Raw genomic sequence first — 6000 nt, 5'->3', positions numbered from 1 at the left:
AGTATACTGTTGTGCTAATAGAACTATATGATTGTATTTTTATAGATGTCCGGACAAGGTAGTTCAAGAAATAAAGTGGGAGATGATATACCCACTGAAAGTAGTAATTCACCTGCCCTGGCCAGGCAGAGTGAAGAACATACACCCTCTGGAGTGCATGTGAATGATCAAGATGTATTCTTTAGAACTTTAAACGCGGTATTGACGCGTTTTCAACCTCCTGTTACTTCAACTCCAAAAATGAATGTTGCGAAAGAGTTGAAGGGATTAGGAGCTCTAGAGTTTAGAGGAGAAACCGATGAAGGTCCTGTTACTGTGGACCTTTAGCTTAATGACGTGAAGGTCATGCTTACGGGACTTCATTGTTCCGATGCTGAGAAGCTAGATGGAGTAATTTTCTTGTTGAGAGGACAAGCAAGGATCTGGTGGACCAATGTTGCATTGAGGATGACTAATGCCCAAGTAACTTGGTCATTGTTTTTAGAAGAATTCAAACATAAGTACATCGGAGATCAATTTGTTCGTCAAATGAAGCAAGAGTTCATGAATCTGAAGCAATGGAATCACACTGTATATGAGTACGAGTGTGAATTCAATAAGTTGAGTCGCTTTGCTGCCGAGCTTGTTCCTACTGAGAAGGATGCTTGTGAGTGGTTCGTAGAGGGGTTACGTCCTCGGTTAAAGGAGATGTTGATTTTATTGAATCTATCCTCGTTTCAAGAGGTAGTTGTCGAAACGATTTTTTTCTAAAAAGGTAAAAAAAGGTGAGATTTTGAAAACCACATTAATTTTTAATTTACCTCTTTCAATTGATTTAATTTAAAAACAAATGTGATTTAAAAACCTCTCGTTTCGAAAATTTTTAGATTTCCTTTATGAAAAAAAAACAGTTCGAAGAGTCACCACCAATCCTTGATTAGGGTGTGATTGGGCACCCAAAAATGTTGTCATTTTAAATAAAAAAATAATTTTAATTAAAACAACAAGTTAAGGTCTGCGTTACCAAAATCCGAGTTTTGGAGTCGATTACGTGCAGGGAAGGATTAGCACCCCCACAACGCCCTAAAACGGTACCTAGTCGATTAATTAATGTCTTTGCAATGAACTTTACAAATTCGATTTTAATTTGATTTTTGATCCCATAAAACAAAGATGTAAATTTAAAACATTCAAAAGCACTTAAATAAATTAAATTAAAATTACCGAGTCATTTTAGAAAGATAAAGAATGTTCGATTATTTATAAATATCGAGACCAGATCTGAAAAGTTATAACAACCTTTTCTCGATAAATTTAAATAAACGAACATTTCCTTTTCTTTCGTTCCCAAATTTTAAGTGACGAATCAAATTTTTTGGTTTCACTTCCAGGATACGCTTTTAATTTAAAATAGTCAAAATGACTCTCTAATCAGTTAAGACAAGCCGCTCAAGACAATTTTAAATTAAAAGGGTATTACCCTTAGTCCGATTATGTATTTATAAATCGAGTTATGCACATGAGGGTATCATACAAATTATGCAGAAAAATGTTATGCCCAAAATTAATTAAACAAAATTAAAAAAAAATAGCATACAATGTGACATACAAAAAATTATGTACGTATGTTTTAATTAAAAATCATAAATTATGCATATTAACATATTATATACACATGTGGCCTAAATATCATAACATGCTAAACTATAAATTAAAAGAATGTACATGTACACATTAAAAATGACTAAATTAAATAAATGTAAAATTCAACATACAAATAAAAAATAAATTATGGACTTAAATAAAACAACACGCATAAATAAGGTATCTACACCTAAATAACCCAAATTAAGTGGTCTCTATGTAATTTCCCTAACATACTAATCCTAAATATTTAAGGACTAAAAAGTAACATAAACAAATAGAGTTCAAATGTATAAAACAATAAAAGTTAAACACACTAATACTCAGGACCAAAATTGGATATGTGTAAAATATAAAGAATAAATTAAAAATATTACAGACTCAATTCTAGGACTAAAATGAAATAGAAGTAAAAATTAAATGGCTCATGAGAGGAATAAACGAAGAAGGAAACGGGTGCCCTAAACCCCCTGCACGACGTCGTTTGATGTTTCACTTTAAAAACCTTAGACTAAAAAAACACAAAATCCCTAATTATTACTTCTACCAACTCACTTCACCGTTTTTCCCTATCTCTCTTCCATCTCATCCTCTTCTGGTTCGATCGAGCTCTAAAGCTCTAAACACCAGCTACTGCTCAACCATCAAAGCTAACCCACTCCAACAAAGGCTCGAAAAAAAGAAAAAAAATAAAATCTCATTCCCCTCTATTCACTTCGAATGATGCCTCTCTTCTCCCCTAACTCTCGGCCACACACAACTCTACACTCTCCTTTGACCGCATCCGTTCTGCCACCATATCTTGGTGGCCTCTTCCAATCACAATCCATCATCCCTCTCTCTCTCTCATACCTCTCACGCCTCTTTGTTTTTAAACAGGAAGTTACGAAACTCTCTCTACGCCGGCCACCGTGCTCAACAGTTCCGGTAAGAACCCCTCTTCCTTATTTTATTTTACTATTTCCTGTTTTAATCTCTGATTGGTTTTGTAACTCTAGCTGTAGTCCCTATCTCTATCAGTCGAATCCCACCTAGACTATTGTCGCACAACTAAGGTAATTCTCTGATGCCTTTCTCTTCTCATTTTCTAGGTTTCGAAAGAAAAATTACAAAACCCATACATGAATGAACATTTCAAAGGTAAAGAAGGGAAATAAATAGTGATAATAAAATAAAAGAAAACCTGTTTATGGATTGCTAATATAGCTTTCGAAACTCACTGCTTGTGCTAGTATTGTTGTCGAAATTCACTACTTGTGCTTAGAATATAAGGAATGAATGTTGTTTACACCGTTGGATCTCTGAATATAGGACAGAAAACTTTTACACGCATTTGTTCTTTTTTTTCTATTGTGTTACAAAGGAAAACAAATAAAAATCTTTGTCTCCTGTAATGGTCTCTCCGTTCCCCAAATTAATTCCCCTTGTTGTCTCCCTTTTTTCTTCCCCCCCTTTTTTTTTCTTTTTGCTGTGTGATCCCTGTTTTTGTTCTCTCTCCCCACTTCGTTGTAGTTTCCAGTGGTTGATATCCATCCAAAAAACTGACTCCTTACAGTTTCTTAGTTGTTCAAGTAGCGTTCTCCTCCACTACCGATAATGGCTCCTGATTCCTTGTTAACTTCTTTCTCCCCTTTGTTAACTCCTAACCACTTTGTTTTCCAGGATTCATGTGGACTGGAATCTATTTCTGCTGGGTCATTGGACTTAATTTGAGCTCCCACTGATTTGGGTTTTTCTTTAAGCCTAGCCCCGGACAAAACTGAGCATCTACAGCTGCCCCTCTTTGCTCATTGTCGTGCAACGAGAATAGAGCAAAGAAGAATAGATGATCAAGTTTGTCCGACCATTAGAACTTCAAAAGATTAATCCGCTTCTCTGCTACTTCAGGATAAGCGAGACTTGAAAAATCTTCAAATAACGGGTCTGCTCCCTATTCTTTTAAGGAGTATAAGACTCGAAAAATCTTCAACAAACGTATCTGCTCCCTATTCGTTCAGGGAGTATAAGACTCGAACAATCTTCCTAAAAACGGGTCCGCTCTCTATTCCTTCAGAGAGTATAGAACTCGAACAATCTTCAACAACCGGGTCCGCTCTCTATTCCTTCAGAGAGTATAGAACTTGAACAATCTTCATAAAACGAGTCCGCTCTTTATTCCTTCAGAGAGTATAGAACTCGAACAATCTTCAACAAACGGGTCCGCTCTCTATTCCTTCAGAGAGTATAGAACTCGAACAATCTTCAACAAACGGGTCCGCTCTCTATTCCTTCAGAGAGCATAGAAATCGAACAATCTTCAACAAACGTGTCTGCTCCCTATTCCTTCAGAGAGTATAAGACTCGATCTTCATAAACTGAGTTTGCTTCACTACTCTTCCGTGAAGGCTTATAGATGATTTGCTGCAAAGGTCAAACCTAAAAATCAAACATTATCAATCATAAACATATGCTTGAAAATTATACTCAAAAATTTAAAATTTTGAAAAAATTTCTGGAAATCCATCTCCATCGTGAAAACTTGTCTGGAAGCCGTTGGATACGTGAATCTACTTTGGCATAGTTTTCGTCTAAACATCATTCTTTTCATGATCTCAAAACCAGTTATCTTCATCTCGATGCTTCAATATCTTCAATCTTTAACTATCCCTGTGAAACCTGTAGATATTTAAGTCATCATGCAATTATGAATGCCATGATCCTATTCATGCCTAAAATGTATGCAATTATGCAATTTAATGTATTTTCTTCTTTGAATGAACTCTATCTCCTTTTGATCTCAATGGAACTCAGCTTCATCTTGGGCACAGAGCATTTGACTAATTTACCCCAGTTAACAATCTCAATACCATATCCTTCGGTTTAACAGGACCTTGACTTATTTCTTTCTGAAAACCCATCGGTACCCATAACCAACCTCTTAATTAATGACAATCTCCTTAGATCATCTTTTAATGGCTGAGATTTTCTATGAACTCCAAGGTTTTAGTTTCCCGTAGCCACACAAGCTTACATGTATAAACCATTGCCAGCTTCAGAATACCTGCATTTTCCAAAACCATTTGCATAATAATACAAAATGATCTCATGTACTTCAAGTTAAGCTATATGTTTTAACCTTTCAAAATAAGATGCTTACAAAAGGGAAACGAACAAGGAAAGACATCTCTTTATTTATATAAATACAGAGAATTTTAGGCAACTAAATGGCAAACTTTTAACTGGAAACAGTATAAGAACAAAAGAGTAGGCGTCTTCAAATATCAATAATGCAAATACTTTTGAACTGGCACGCCGTTAGAATGTCTCGAGTGTAGCTTCAGTCAAAAAGATCTCCAAAATTGTGATGCTTAAGAGTATGAAGCTACTTCTAAACTTCCAAATCTCTATCATTGGATGCCCTAAACCAATATTGAATCTCATGTGCATTCAATTTCTCTTGGTTATTTCAATCGAGACTCATTAATCTTTAGTCTCATCCCTGATCACCAACTATCATTGTTACTATCCATATCAGGAGCTCTTTCCACTTCCAAAGTTGATTCAGAACATCCACCATGCGTGAATTCTGAATTTCAAATTCAACTCAAGTCGCCCTTTGCGGGTTTTCAACTTGAGACCTCCTTTGGTTCCAAGACGCCCTTTTCGAGTTTTCATCTTGAACCCTCCTTTTATTTCTCTTTTTTTCATTTTTCTCTTTTTGTTTTTCTCTTTCATTTTTCTTTCATTTTCTATTTTTTCCACCATTTTTCATTCATTTTTTTCTCATTTTTCATTTTCTTTCATTTTTCCTCCTTTTTTTTTATTTCTTCTTCAAGCGAAATATCTTTTAACAGCGTCAGAATTCACTGGATATGGTAATTCTGATCCGTCCATTTCAGTTATAACTAGAGCTCCCCCAGAAAAGGCCTTCTTGACAACATAAGGTCCTTCCCAATTGGGCATCCATTTTCCTCTGAAATCCTTCTGAATAAGCAAAATCCTTTTAAGCACCAAATCTCCCTCATGGAATTCTCGAAGGCGAACTTTCTTACCATGTGCCCGTATCATACGTTTTTGGTACATCTGACCATGACAAATAGCTTTCAATCTCTTTTCTTCAATCAAATTCAATTGGTCATACCTAGCTTGGACCGCCTCATTGAGCTTTACCTCTGACAAAATCCGAAGTGAGGGAATTTCCACTTCAATAGGTAAGACAGCTTCCATCCCATAAACCAAAGAAAATGGAGTTGCCCCAGTTGAAGTCCGTACTGAAGTTCGATAAGAAAACAGAGCAAATGGCAACTTCTCATGCCAATCCTTATAGGTCTCAGTCATCTTCTCTATGAGCCTTTTGATGTTCTTATTGGCCTCCTCTACTGCCCCATTCATCTTCGG

The sequence above is a fragment of the Hibiscus syriacus genome, unplaced genomic scaffold (assembly GCF_006381635.1).
Source record: "Hibiscus syriacus cultivar Baekdansim isolate YM2019G1 unplaced genomic scaffold, ASM638163v2 tig00002847_pilon, whole genome shotgun sequence".
Taxonomy (NCBI): domain Eukaryota; kingdom Viridiplantae; phylum Streptophyta; class Magnoliopsida; order Malvales; family Malvaceae; genus Hibiscus; species Hibiscus syriacus.
The sequence above is the reverse complement of the archived record's forward strand: the minus strand, read 5'-3'. Positions refer to the sequence as shown.